The following is a 13,516-nucleotide window of genomic DNA, read 5'->3' as shown; positions in this document are numbered from 1 at the left end:
CATTTGCAGTCTATATATTCCCATACAAGGAATGGGATGGTTTTCTAGAAGAGATAGTCGTCCCTCCCCCATACAAGGATGGACGGTAGAATGGACTCTTATTTACCTTCTTCAAAACTGAAATTAGTAGGCAGGAAACTCACAACTTGAGGCATATTTTCAAGGGCATCAGCAGGGCTGGAGGTTGTGTGTTTTGCTAGGAAAAGGATAGATCTGCCCTTTTTAAATTTTAGATTTTGGCTTATAGATGGCGCCAAGGCGTGGGGAAGGTTGGATCGTTTACCTGCTGACTACAGTGGCTTGGATAGACACAATAAGAATAAAAATAAATAGCTACACAAAAGGGGGTTGTAAGTTGCGATGCTATTCGCATTTACCTTGGCATAAGCTCCGCTGAAGACCGCGGGGTTTACAAATGAGCGCGTGGGCGTATTGAGCTGCAGGAATGGTTATTGCTCTCTCAGTGCGACAGGTGTAGTTTCTGCATAGAAGCAGACAGACAGACAGACAGACAGACAAACAGACAGACGCGCACGATAAAAACAACATCAGCAACAACACCCAAGCAGACACCTGTATAGCCAAAGATTTCTATAACTGTCATTGCAACTACGGGTGGGTAGGAGGGAACCCAGCTTGGAATGTACAGAGCATTCGACTGGCATTTAAAAAAATAGTTACCATACTTAATTTATTTCTATTCCGCCTTTCCCCCAGAACCGGGACTCAAGGCGGCTTAATTCCTCTTTGAGACTCAGGTTCCTCTGAGGAAAACAACACCGCAGCATATTCGTAAAACAAAACAAAACAAGCCAAGGAAAAGGGAATTTGGGGCGCATCCCACCCAAAACTTGTTTATAGCTATTATATTTCTATACCGCCTTTCACCAGAAAAAATGGGCGCAGGATGGCTTACAACCAAACAGAGCGTTAGAGAACGTCACACATCATAAGCAAGATCGTTTTTTAAAAATATGTTTTTTTTTCAGTTTTTTAAAAATAATGATCGTTAAGGAGACAAAGAGCATAATTATTTATGCATTTCAAATATCTAATTTAACGCGGGGGTTCGTCCCAAGCTCGAGTCCCTTCATTAGACTTAAATCGGGAAGGGATGGAGGTCTTCCTTTTTTTTTTTCCTGCGCAATGTCGGAGGCGCAGGAAAAGCGCAGCGCCGGGAAAGGATGGGATTAACGCACCAAGCCCGCAAGATTTTGCCTGGTGAGTTGTGACTTGCTTTTAGTGCTAGAGTCGCCAGCAAACTTTACTGCAAGTTTGGACTGAATGCAAGAAGCGGGTGGGGATAAGGAATACTGTGAAAACTGTATCTCTCTAAACCTCGCAAACCTTCTAAATCTCTCAAATCCACATCCTGGAATATTGCGGAGTTTGCCTTTAAATTGCTTTCAAGGTGGTATCTATGCATCACCCCATGAAACGGCATTTATGAAGAAGCAATGGGGGACACTAATATTTGGAAGACTTGTAGCAAAACAGGCTCGTATATCGGTTGGAGGGAGCCTGTGTTAAGGTGCAAAGATATCGGGTGAAAAATACTCATACCTACGAAGCAACTTACAGAGTTTTCAGTCCCCCTTTGATCCCATCAGAGTCCTGTTGGGTTTGGTGATCAGAGAAGCGATAATAATAATAGCGACAGAGTTCCAAAATGGAACAGCAAAATACGAGGTGGGAGGGTGGGGGAGAGATAAAAACCTTCCTACTATCCAAAGGTGGTATGATAAGTTTTGGGGGGAAATATTAACAAGATACAAAACCTCACAATAATTACAGGCTACAGCTAATTCAAATTTGATTATAGTTTTGTAAGAGTTTGATGCCAGGTTCTAAGATTCTCACTCGAGGCTCTCCTCTGAGTACTTTTGCCGTGGAAGTTGGGAGAAAAAAGAGAGAGAGCCTTTTCCGTGGTGGCCCCCGTTACGGAATATCCTCCCCACAACGATAAAACTGACACTACAATATTTTTGGGGACGTTGTTGTTGTTGATCAGATTTCTTAGTAACTTCTGAAGGTCTCCAAGCAACTTTCATTTAAAAACATAAAGGCTAAAAACTTTCTCATACAGTCAAACATTTTAAATATTGGTTAGTGTTTTCATCGCTTTAAATTCTGCCTTGTTCTTGTTTTATTATTGTGTTTTATCCTGGCATGATTTGCTTAGTCCTGCCCATTGTATACCACTTTGATCCCCACAAGGATGAGAGGAAGTTTAAAACAGGTATTAATTAATTAATTAATTAATTAATTGTGTTTGTGATTGACTTGGTCAACTGGACATACTCTAATAATTCATAGAATCAGAGAGATTCTAACTGAGAGAGAGAGAGAGAATACACACACACAATTTCAAGCTTTGTAATTTTACAATAATGTAAAATTCAACATTAAAAACAATCAAAACAAATTGGAATAGGATTTACTGAATTATTTTATACATGTATTCAAGCAAACCTTTTTTTTATAAAAAATACTTCTAACCATTCCTCCTTATTTTTATTTATTTTTATTGGTGCTTGTTTGCTAATTTATATTCCTTGGTCATTCTAAATTGTGCCCCACAGAAGAAGGATTGTGTATTTCAAAATATAACGAGGCAATGTCTGAAATAAATAGAATTTTTTAATATATAAAGAAGCAAATTCCTTTTTTGCAGAAATATATTAAAATGCAAGATTTGATAAGCCACTTGGAGGCCAAAGCAAACCCTCATTTACCCTAGACTTTGCAAATTGATCTTCATTCTCAACACTCTTTGGGTTGGTTCATAGAGGCAGCTCCTCATGGGAATCAATGGGCAAGCTTTCTCTTCTCTGAAGGAACACACTAAATAGCTATGTCCTGAGAGGAAAACAGAATTTTGTGGCCCCCTTTAAGGTGAATTGATTGATTGTGGCATAAATTTCCATGGATTCCCAAACATTTCATCATGAAGCAGACCCAGAAAAGCTACTGCAAAAGTAAACCGATTACTTTTTAAGTCTTTGGGTTTCATATTTTTTTGGCATCAGGCAAGAATGGCTACCTCTCTGGAATAAGAAGAAAACAGGTGCTGATCAGTCATTTCCCAGAATGCTAAATAGCAAACTGTGTTTGGTGGCAGTTAGGGATGGGCGAGGAATTTGATTCAGCTTTCATTTAAAACCCAGTTTAAGAAATTCGTACTTTCTGATACAACAGGAGACCCTAAACACAGCCATCTGTCAAAATTCACACTTGTCTGAATTTTGCGGTGCATTTTTCCAGTGTTTACAAAACAGCACATATTAGGGGGAAATGTGCCTAAAAATGAAAATATTAGTAAAAAGATAATGCACTATCTTAGGAGAAATTGCTTGAAAAAATGTGCACCAAAACACCATACAAAAATTTGTTTATTAGGAGAAATTCACATTAACATACTGAAGAATTTTTAGGAGTATTTAAATTTTTTTAAACTTGCAAATTGCTGCAGAAACATGGAGAACTGAATCTCAGACTGGAAAATGAGAAACTGAGCAAACCCAAACTGACAGATCATTCCATTCCTAGTCACAGTACCAGGGGTGGAAAAACAGAAAACTCAAAGAGCGTTCCTAGAGTGGGGTGAGAATATGAAAAGCGCATTTCCTTTGAGTCAACACTGGGTTCCAGCAATGGAGGAGAAGAGGGTGATATACTTGTCTGGGTGCTTACAGCTCTGTGTTACTGATGTGCTTTAAAAATCACGAAGAATGCCAGAGCTATGGGCAAAGGATTGGAATCCTACAGAGCCAACCAAAGCTCTGACATTCTTAAAGCACCTCTCTTGCTTCTTTAGGTTGGAAGTTTCACCCCTGGCAGAACCACTTCCCTTTAGCAGCTGTATGGCAGGCAAAGATTCAAATGAGCACTTACTGTTCCCAGCCTTAACCCTGCGGAAAGCCATCTAATTAATTTGATTTTGACCTGTTTTTAGGAGGTAATTTAATTATTGTTTGATTTTATACTAATGTTATATATCTGATGTTAGCTGCCCTGAACCTGACTTCGGCCAAGGAGGGCAGGATATAAATAAAAGTTGTTTATTATTCTTATTCTTATTCTTATTCTTATTCTTATTCTTATTCTTATTCTTATTCTTATTCTTATGGCTGGTTTCCCACCATCAAGGAAAAGGAGAGACGAGGACCAACTTCAGTTGCTAAACGTCTGCCTTTCATGCACCTATGAATATGTGTGTATGTTTTTTTAAAATGTATTTTTATTAAAGATTTTCTTAGTTTACAAAAGTACGTGCAATGTCTCTCTCTCTCTCTCCCCCCCCCCCCCCGTAACATTTTTTACGGATCAGTTTCATTTGTTGAGACATTTGGAAGAAGAAGGGGAAAGGGGGTGGGAGATGGTGGGGGTGGGGTCGGGTGGCGATGTTTCTATTACTCTTAATATATGTGGGGTTTTGTGTCAGCGTCGCTTGTGCAGGTTCTATGCTATTCACTTGTGTTCCTTTGGTGGTGAGAGAGTTTGGAGTTGGCCTAGGGTGCGGTTGTTTGTTTGTGATTGCCTGTGGTGATCTTTGTTTTCATGTGTGAGTGTTTTGGATCAGGTTAGCCATATTTATTGGTATGCTGTTGGTGGATTTTTGTCAATGTCTTGTTGAGCTGTGTATGTGATAAAGGGGAGCCATAAAGGGGAGGCATCTTCTTCTATTCGTCCCAGAGTCAGTTTCAGTTTATTGGTTGATTTTTCTAGTATGTGTGTATGTTTGTGAGTTTATGTGAATGTGTGAAGAAGAAGAGTTTGGATTTGATATCCCGCCTTTCACTCCCTTTAAGGAGTCTCAAAGCGGCTAACAATCTCCTTTCCCTTCCTCCCCCACAACAAACACTCTGTGAGGTGAGTGGGGCTGAGAGACTTCAAAGATGTGTGACTGGCCCAAGGTCACCCAGCAGCTGCATGTGGAGGAGCGGAGACGCGAACCCAGTTCACCAGATTACGTGACTACCGCTCTTAACCACTACACCACACTGGCTCTGTGTGCACATATCCACATTCACACAACCGTTTCCTCCTTCCTGCCCTTTGCCAGGCCCAGCTATTCCCACTGGCATGCAGCCTCCACCCAGCCAGGGCTTTTTTTCCAGCCGAAACTCACTGGCACTCATTTCCTGCACCTCTCAGGTGGGTGCCGTTGCCATTATAAGAGAACGAGGTTCATGGCAAGTCCTGGCACCTCATTTTCTAGAAAAAATAGCACTGCACCCACCCACTCACCTCATGCCATCGTCAGGGGCAAAAAGGTTGCCCAGTCCGGTCTTTTTGTTTTTTGTTTTGTTTATTTATTTGCATTTTTAAAATTCATTCATATATTTGTTTATTTTTATTTTTCAGATAACAATACAAAAAAGAAGAGACTATGACAGAGAGCAACCCCTCCACCCTACCATGCAGAAATACAGTGCACAAAATTAGTAGCATCGGATAATAAATTTATTTTGCTTATTGGATAAAGGTGCCATTCCACAGACTCCCATGCGCTGTTGGTGGTCTGTAGCCATGCTCCTTTGATGTCGCATATAAAAGCAAACTATACCAAGCTGAAGCAAGAGGGTTTAATTTTTTTGCCTCTCGGTTTTTCCTCGCATGCAAGTGCTTGGTTTGTTCATTAATATTAGGTTCCAAAGTTGTAAAAATTGGGCCTCAAAAGGTCTGTATTAAAAGTTCTCCAGAATTTAGCAGTGCCAAGTCTTGCTATATCCATTAAGCAAGTTAGAAGTTTTTTTTGTGCCTGTGTTTGTCTTAAACCCTAGGATCCTTGCTAGAATATGTGATCAACAGAAACCCATCTGTTGCCTTTTTTATTTTCTGATCAAGATAGGAAATTCTCTTGTGCAAAACACATTTCTTCTTCCACAGTTGTCAACCAGTTGCTGTATAGAAACTGCCTCCAGTTCTAGAAATTAACACCAATAGTTGTGTGACCGGGTTGTGGCCAACGCTAGACCTGATGAAGTGAATAAATTGAAGTTAGGTCCATGAATTTCAGTGAGTTTACTCTGAGCATTGGATCACTGTTTTTAGAACATTTTAGCGGTTTTTAAAACCCATTGTTTCATTATTGATGTGTTTGCTGCCTTGGGCTCCCTCAGGAGGAAGAGTGGAATATTAATGACTAATTTAATAATGCGACTATTTTTTAAAAAACACTGTGTATTTGAAATTGTGATTCCTCCCCACTTTTAACCCCCTTCCGCATAGACTGGCAAAGTCCGATCGTCCTTTCAGGTAGTCGCGAATGAAGAGTGACCTTCCATTCCGAACTTTGTCTTTACAAGCTGAGGCTGAGAAATAATAATGTCTCAGAAGCACTTTCTCCACGGGGGAAAAAGATGCACAAAAATAATGCGGAGCAAATGTCCCAGACAGCTCAGAGGGGTTTCAGTTTATTTGCAGGGCCCTTTAAGAGGTTGACAGAGGATATGTCAACAGAGCAGGTGTATGTATAGTAGCCAGCCAGACAAGTAAAGAATTTTAAAAGGTCAAAGGGAGAAGGTTTCAGTCGCTTGAAGGCACACACCCAACATGTACCTCTTTGTTTGCTTGCAAGAGGGGAGTTGTATGTGTGCGTGTGCGAGAGAGAGAGATTGGGGGATGGAGGAGCAAGCACTTGGTCCTGTGGGCATCTCTTACTAAGGTCTGAAGCCAAGGATATGTCTCAATACAGTGGTACCTCGGGTTACATACGCTTCAGGTTACATACGCTTCGGGTTACAGACTCCGCTAACCCAGAAATATTACCTCAGGTTAAGAAGTTTGCTTCAGGATGGGAACAGAAATCATGCTCCGGCCGTACAGCAACAGCAGGAGGCCCCATTAGCTAAAGTGGTGCTTCAGGTTAAGAACAGTTTCAGGTTAAGAATGGACCTCCAGAACGAATTAAGTACTTAACCCGAGGTACCACTGTAGTGTGCTTGAGTTCTAGAATATGTGCGCGTCTTTTGAGGATGTGTCTTCCCTTCGCTGCTAAGTAAACACAGTGTGACCTAACAAGCAATAAAAGGCCAAGGCACGATAAGAACATAAGAAAAATCCTGGTAGATCAGCCCAAAGGTTCACTGAGCCTAGCATCTTGTTCTTCAATTGACTAACCAGATGGCTATTGGGAAACCCACAAAGAGGACTTGAGTTCTGAATTAGGCTGGAATTTGCAGAGTAACTGCAACTGGTCGGTGTTTGCTACATTGGCCTTCACTGTGGAAGTGTTGGTGGTGATGATATCTGATCCAGGATTTTCTAGTATGACAAACCGAGCTGACAAAGGATGAATCTTTAGAATTAACAGGCAAATTCATCAAAAAGTTGCCAAGGTCAAATTGCATCCAGCCAAAAGTCTCCAAGTGCGCAAATACTAACATTTTAACAGCACTGTACAATATAATTAAAATCAACCCGTGGATTAGAATTGTAACACAGGTTTGTTTTGCTTTTAAAAAATGGAATCCAGGGAGGAACTGGGAAATTCCGAACCTTTCAATCTGGCTTCTGTTCAAAGAAAATGGATAGAAAGGGTTCTCAAAGCCAGAACTGTTAAACATATAGGAAAACAGCTTTGATGGAGATGAATCACCAGGGCTTTTGCAAGAGGAGCTCCTGTCTCACTAAACTTTTAGAATTTTGTGTGTGTGCGTGTGTCAGAAAGCACATTGCTAAAGGCAACGCTGGATACCTTTTATGCTTGGGCTACTTGCAAAACCCATTTGGCAATATCTGTCACCATAGAACCCTAAGTGAATTTAGAGTAGTAATAGGTCGGATCCTCTTTCTCAGGATCAGGAAAATCCAAATTAAATGGGGAGGGGGGAGTGCAGACTGTGTCTCAGATGAAGATGACATCACACCGACAAAGTGGAAAACAGGCACACATGGGATGCTCTTAATCCACTGTAAACTGCAGCGTGGACACACCCTTGAAGGTTAGATAAAGAAGACGGGAGAGCTGCTTTTGGTCCCTGGTCTGAAGGTCCCGACTCGTCTTCCATGCTCACTTTTGTGTACAGTGGTACCTCGGGTTAAGTACTTAATTCGTTCCGGAGGTCTGTTCTTAACCTGAAACTGTTCTTAACCTGAAGCACCGTTTTAGCTAATGGGGCCTCCAGCTGCTGCCACGCCGCCGGAGCACGATTTCTGTTCTCATCCTGAAGCAAAGTTCTTAACCTGAGGTACTAATTCTGGGTTAGCGGAGTCTGTAACCTGAAGCATATGTAACCTGAAGTGTATGTAACCCGAGGTACCACTGTACTACCAAAACTATGCAGCAGCTGTGGAGGCACAGAATTGGTGTGGGCTTTTGCCCTGTGGAGTAACACAACAATTCCCTCAGTTATGTGGATTACAAGGGGTTTGAAGTGGGCTGGCATAAGAAGGCAGTTGGACGGCTGCTCTGAATCCACGAAATTTCTCAAGCATTTCAGGGGCGTCAAGGCTGCTATTCTGGATGACAGTTATCCATTTTCAAAATTACTTTAGATGTACTTTAGTGCCCTTCAATAAACTCTAATTCACATTGAATGGAATCACAGGGACCATTAGTACCGTTGATCAAAAAGCAGTTCCCAGTGGGGTTTTGAAATTGAAAATAAGGCTATTTGGGAAGAGGAATCAGACTGTGTGAGAAAATCAGGGGAGAATTAAATTGCCACTCTCATCAGCTGATTCTCCCCTGCAAATGCACACCCACATTAGGAGTATTTGTAAGGTGGTTAGAAACACATAGTATAGATTTTTGTGCCTTCTTCACCATGTTGATTGACACAACAATACACAGCAATTTCTTCAAGTTTGTTGTGCTTATTTTCTGAAATTCCCTCTTCCTTCTTCCACAAAATGATTGAAGGTGCAAAAGCCAGTTCCTTTGTGTGTGTGCATCTTTCCACCCTAGCTATTATGAGAGATGCTTACCAAGGTAATTTTGCCCAAGGGGCAACCTTTTCATTTGTTGTTGTTGTTTAGTCATTTAGCTGTGTCCGACTCTTTGTGACCCCGTGGACCAGAGCACACCAGGCACTCCTGTCTTCCACTGCCTCCCACAGTTTAGTCAAATTCATGTTAGTAGCTTCAACAACACTGCCCAGCCATTTTGTCCTCTGCTGTCCCCTTCTCCTTGTGCCCTCCATCTTTCCCAACATCATGGTCTTTTCCAGGGAGTCTTCTCTTCTCATGAGGTGGCCAAAGTATTGGAGCCTCAGCTTCAGGACCTGTCCTTCCAGTGAGCACTCAGGGCTGATTTCCTTCAGAATGGAGAGGTTTGATCTTCTTGCAGTCCATGGGACTCTCAAGAGTCTCCTCCAGCACCAGAATTCAAAAGCATCAATTCTTTGGCGATTAGCCTTCTTTTCATTTATGACCCATCAACAAGTTACGACCTAAAAGTTGCACCTATGTACCAAGGGAGTAGGGCAGATTTGGAGCTGTTCCACAGGTTTCTGTCAACCACTTACAACAGATGTCGATTGTCATGTGGCCCCTGGAAAGTCCCCACACAAAAAATATGGTCCTTGTATTGAAAAAGTTTCCCCACCCCTGAGGTGATGTATGGGGCCCATTAGACGGCGCTGTGTCCAGGCCTTCAAACCTGGAGCCAATCCTGAGAGAACACGATTCCCTTGCTGGCCTTGGCTTCCTATCCCAGGCACAATTCAAGCAGCTAGCTTGGATTTTTTGGCATTATAAATAGAGGTGGATGAATCTGCCTATGTCAATCCCTTAAATTTGGTTTGCCAAATTTCTGCATCTCATTCTCGTGTGTGTGTGTAACAATAAATGTAATAAAAGTGCATATTGCTAAAACTTCAATATAAGTAGCAATGTTCTGAGATGTATAAGGAAGGGTACAGTAATTAAAAAAAAAATACACTCAGAGTCAAAAGGAAATTTTGTTCCCCATTAACATTATTTTGTTCCCTGTTAATGGTGAAAGATCAAGACCAAAATAGCTATTTAAAAAACAAACTCTGCTCTGAACTCTCTGCCCTACTGACTAAAACTGGTCTCCATGGAGTAACTGAACTTTATCTGATGATTCATCCAGCACTGGATCCAATTAAACCTTGAAGTCCTGTTTACTAGCAATTTGTATCATGCCCGAAAGCTCTCATTTCCATCCTTTGCAAGCACAAAGGCTAGGAATTTTAATTTAAAAGTGAAATCTGAGATTCTGCACTCAATTTGAAACTGCCTGATGGTGACCTGGGCTGCTTTGCACACTATCTACCCCCAGCCCAAGGCTGCTCAGCTAAACGAACTCTGAATGTGCCTCACACATTAGCCTAACCCTCCTCACTGGGTTGTTGTGAGGTGAAAATGTGATAAGCAACATATTCACTGGATTTCCCCTCTGTGGTTGCTCAGAGAGCAAAAAGCCATGATATAGACAACTATACCGACTGCAAACAGTTACTGTTATTTAGATTGAGGACAAATCAACATCTGGGGTGTAGAAGATATGGTCTGAACACACCATCAGTGGCGTAGCACAGGAGCAGTTGCCCTGGGCACAAAATTGTCAGGGGCACTAAATTTCAATACCCAGTGCTGCCTCAATACAGCTGTGAGCTTCCGTTGCTGGGCTCTATTGAAAACAGCTTCTCCATGCAAACCAGGAAGTGACCTCTCTAGGCAATGGAGCAACTTTTCCGATCTCCGTGGCTGCTATCAACTGGGTGACGCAGACGCTGTTAGGCTGTGGATTACACATGCATGCTCCCTCTGTCTCCCTCTTTCACCCCCACGTGGCCCTGGGCACTGGCAACCCACGCTATGCCACTGCACACCATGGGTGCCCTGAAAACAAATACTTCAGAGTGCAGCACATGGATGGTCCAAACCCAGGGCTTTTTTTCAGTCAAAATGTGCTGGAACTCAGTTCTGGCACCTCTCAGGTGGGCACCATTGCCATTATAAGAGAACAAGGGAGGTGTTCGTGGTGAGTCCCGGCACCGCTTTTTCTAGAAAAATAGCACTGGCCAAACCATTCGTACCTGTCAGGGGTTCAGGAGCAGAGGCACAGGGAAGAGAGGAAATGGAGAGCGAGGGGGAGGAGTCTGAAGGAAATGTCAGCGATGACAACGGTCCGAGGTCTCTGAGTCTTTCCAGTGAATCGGATGATTCACAGAAAGGGGCTCCCATGGTCAGGGCAAGGGGGGTGCCTAGGGGGACACCCCAGGAAGAAGGGGCCAGAGGGGACTCAGAGAACAGCAGTTGGAAATCCGGACCAGCGTCCACACCAGAGCGCAGTAGGGGGGAGGAGTCCCAGGCATCGGGATCAGGCAGCGCGCTGCCAGCGGGAGAACATGAGGGAGGATTGACCACGCCTCCGTCGGGGAGTGAGGAAACGGTCAAGAGGAAGGTTGAAGGCTGCGCGCGCGCGCCAAGTTCAAATGTACAGGAGGGCGGCACTGTTGGCAGCCCGGATAGGGAGCCAGGTCCTAAAGCCCGCCGAAGAGAGAGGGAGGACTCAGGGGGGTCAACGTCTGCGTCGGAAGAGTCCAGGAAGGAAGGAACCCCGGGGGGTAGCAGGACCCAGAGGAGAAAGGAGAGACGGAAGAGGTGGAGTAAGGCTAGAGTCTTAAACTGGTGTACAGGGGGCGGAGATTCAGACGGAGCTTCGCCGGTCTAGACCCTAGACGTAGAGCTGGGGCGCTGAGGCTTGGAAATGGAAACTATACTTCAATAAAGACTTTGTTACATTACTACCGGCTAGCGTTGGTCCTCTGTGAGCTGGGACCAGGAGCCAGCTCTGACAGTAAGCTCCGTCTCCTGACTGAAAGTTTTGGCACCAAGAACCTCGCAACGTGAGTCGACGCAGCGAGGGCAGAGGAGTGTGCTTCGAGAGCTCACACAAATCAGGCAAGATGAGTGCAGAACAGCAACTGACAGAACTGCGAAATGCAGTGACTCAACTCAACGCGGAGGTACGGGCCTCCAAAAAAAGGGAAGAGGAAATGGATGCCGCTTGCAGAGATCTCCGAGCCAGGTTGGAAATGCTTTCTACACTGGGGCAACAGGGACCCAAATCAGAGGGCATTGGACTGGGGAGAAGGGGAGGCAGTCTGGTATCTCATTTCGACGGGAGTTTACAGCAGTACCCTAACTTCAGAGCCGACCTGCTGTTTGCGCTGGATCTGCTAGAAAAAGACTTTAGAGATGAGAGAGAGAAAGTGGGGTTTATCTTGTCCCATTTGCATGGGGAGGCCAAGACGTGGCTGAGGAATTTATGGAGAGATAATGATCCGGCGCTCCAAGATGCGAAGGCTTTCATTAAAGCGATGGATTCGTGTTTTTTATCAAAGATAGACATCGATATTGCCAGAAGAGACATACACGGGCTTAAACAGGGCAGAGCCAGTGTGAGGCAGTACCATGCACGCTTTTTTGGATTAGTCCATGCGCTTGGATGGGAGAAAGATTCTGCTCCAGTGAGAGACCTCTTTTGGGAAGGCTTGAATGCAGATGTAAAAGCTGAGATTGCAAGGGGGGAGAGGCCAAAGAACACTCAGCAAGTGGTCCAGAGGGCGCTGGAGATTGGGGTGCGTCTGGAGGAACGTCCTTGGAACAGAGAAGAAGGACGTTGGGGAAGGGCGCCAGCCAGAGCACCTCCCTTCTCTCCCAAAGATGCAGCGCGTGCGCAATCCACACCCTCGCAGGGAGGGGGAGAAGAACCGATGGAGATCGGAGGTGCCAGGGCTCAGTCAGCTACCAGAGCCCTAACACCGGGAGCAGTCAAAACGAAGCCTCCTAGAGGGAACAGGAAGTGCTACATCTGCGAGAGTGCTCAGCACATGGCGAAAGAGTGTCCCCAGAAGCTCCACAAGCACACTGCAGCCTCGGCAACAGTCACAGACGCAACTCAACAGAGAACACCACAACAGGGAAACGACGGAGTCTGGCTGGAGGAAGAGGCACTGGGGTCCAGCCAGACAAGTCAATGAAGCAATCCCCAGCAATTTTGCAGCCCACAGACCCCCTCCCACCCAAACCAGTGGTGCAGCTTACAGCGTCACTCCAACTGCCCAATGGACGCACTCTGGAAGTGCCAATCACCATTGACTCTGGCAGCAACGCAGACTTTATAGGACTGGATTTCATTCAGCAGCACAATATAGCACTACTGCCAGCCACGCTGCCTCTGAAGGTTGTCACGGTGGATGGCAGAGACTTGTTGGGGGGGCAGGTGGTGCAACAAACGCCTCCAATGGTGATGCGAATTGGAAATCACCGAGAAGTCATCAGCTTCAATGTCACCCACCTGTCGGACACGCCTGTAGTCTTGGGCATGAGTTGGCTGCACAGGCACAGTCCAGCATTGGCGTGGTACCAGCGCCAACTGACCTTCGGCTCATCCTATTGCGCGGAACATTGCATCCTACCTAGCCCGGAAGAGGGAGAGGATGACCCGCAGCTACAATTAGGCACGCTGCAAGCAGTGCCATGCAAGTACGCAGCGTTTTTGGAGGTTTTCTGCGAGAAAGAAGCAGACAAGCTG

Source organism: Podarcis tiliguerta (genome assembly GCF_965153285.1).
Source record: "Podarcis tiliguerta genome assembly, chromosome: 13".
NCBI classification, from domain to species: Eukaryota; Metazoa; Chordata; class Lepidosauria; order Squamata; family Lacertidae; genus Podarcis; species Podarcis tiliguerta.
The sequence above is the reverse complement of the archived record's forward strand: the minus strand, read 5'-3'. Positions refer to the sequence as shown.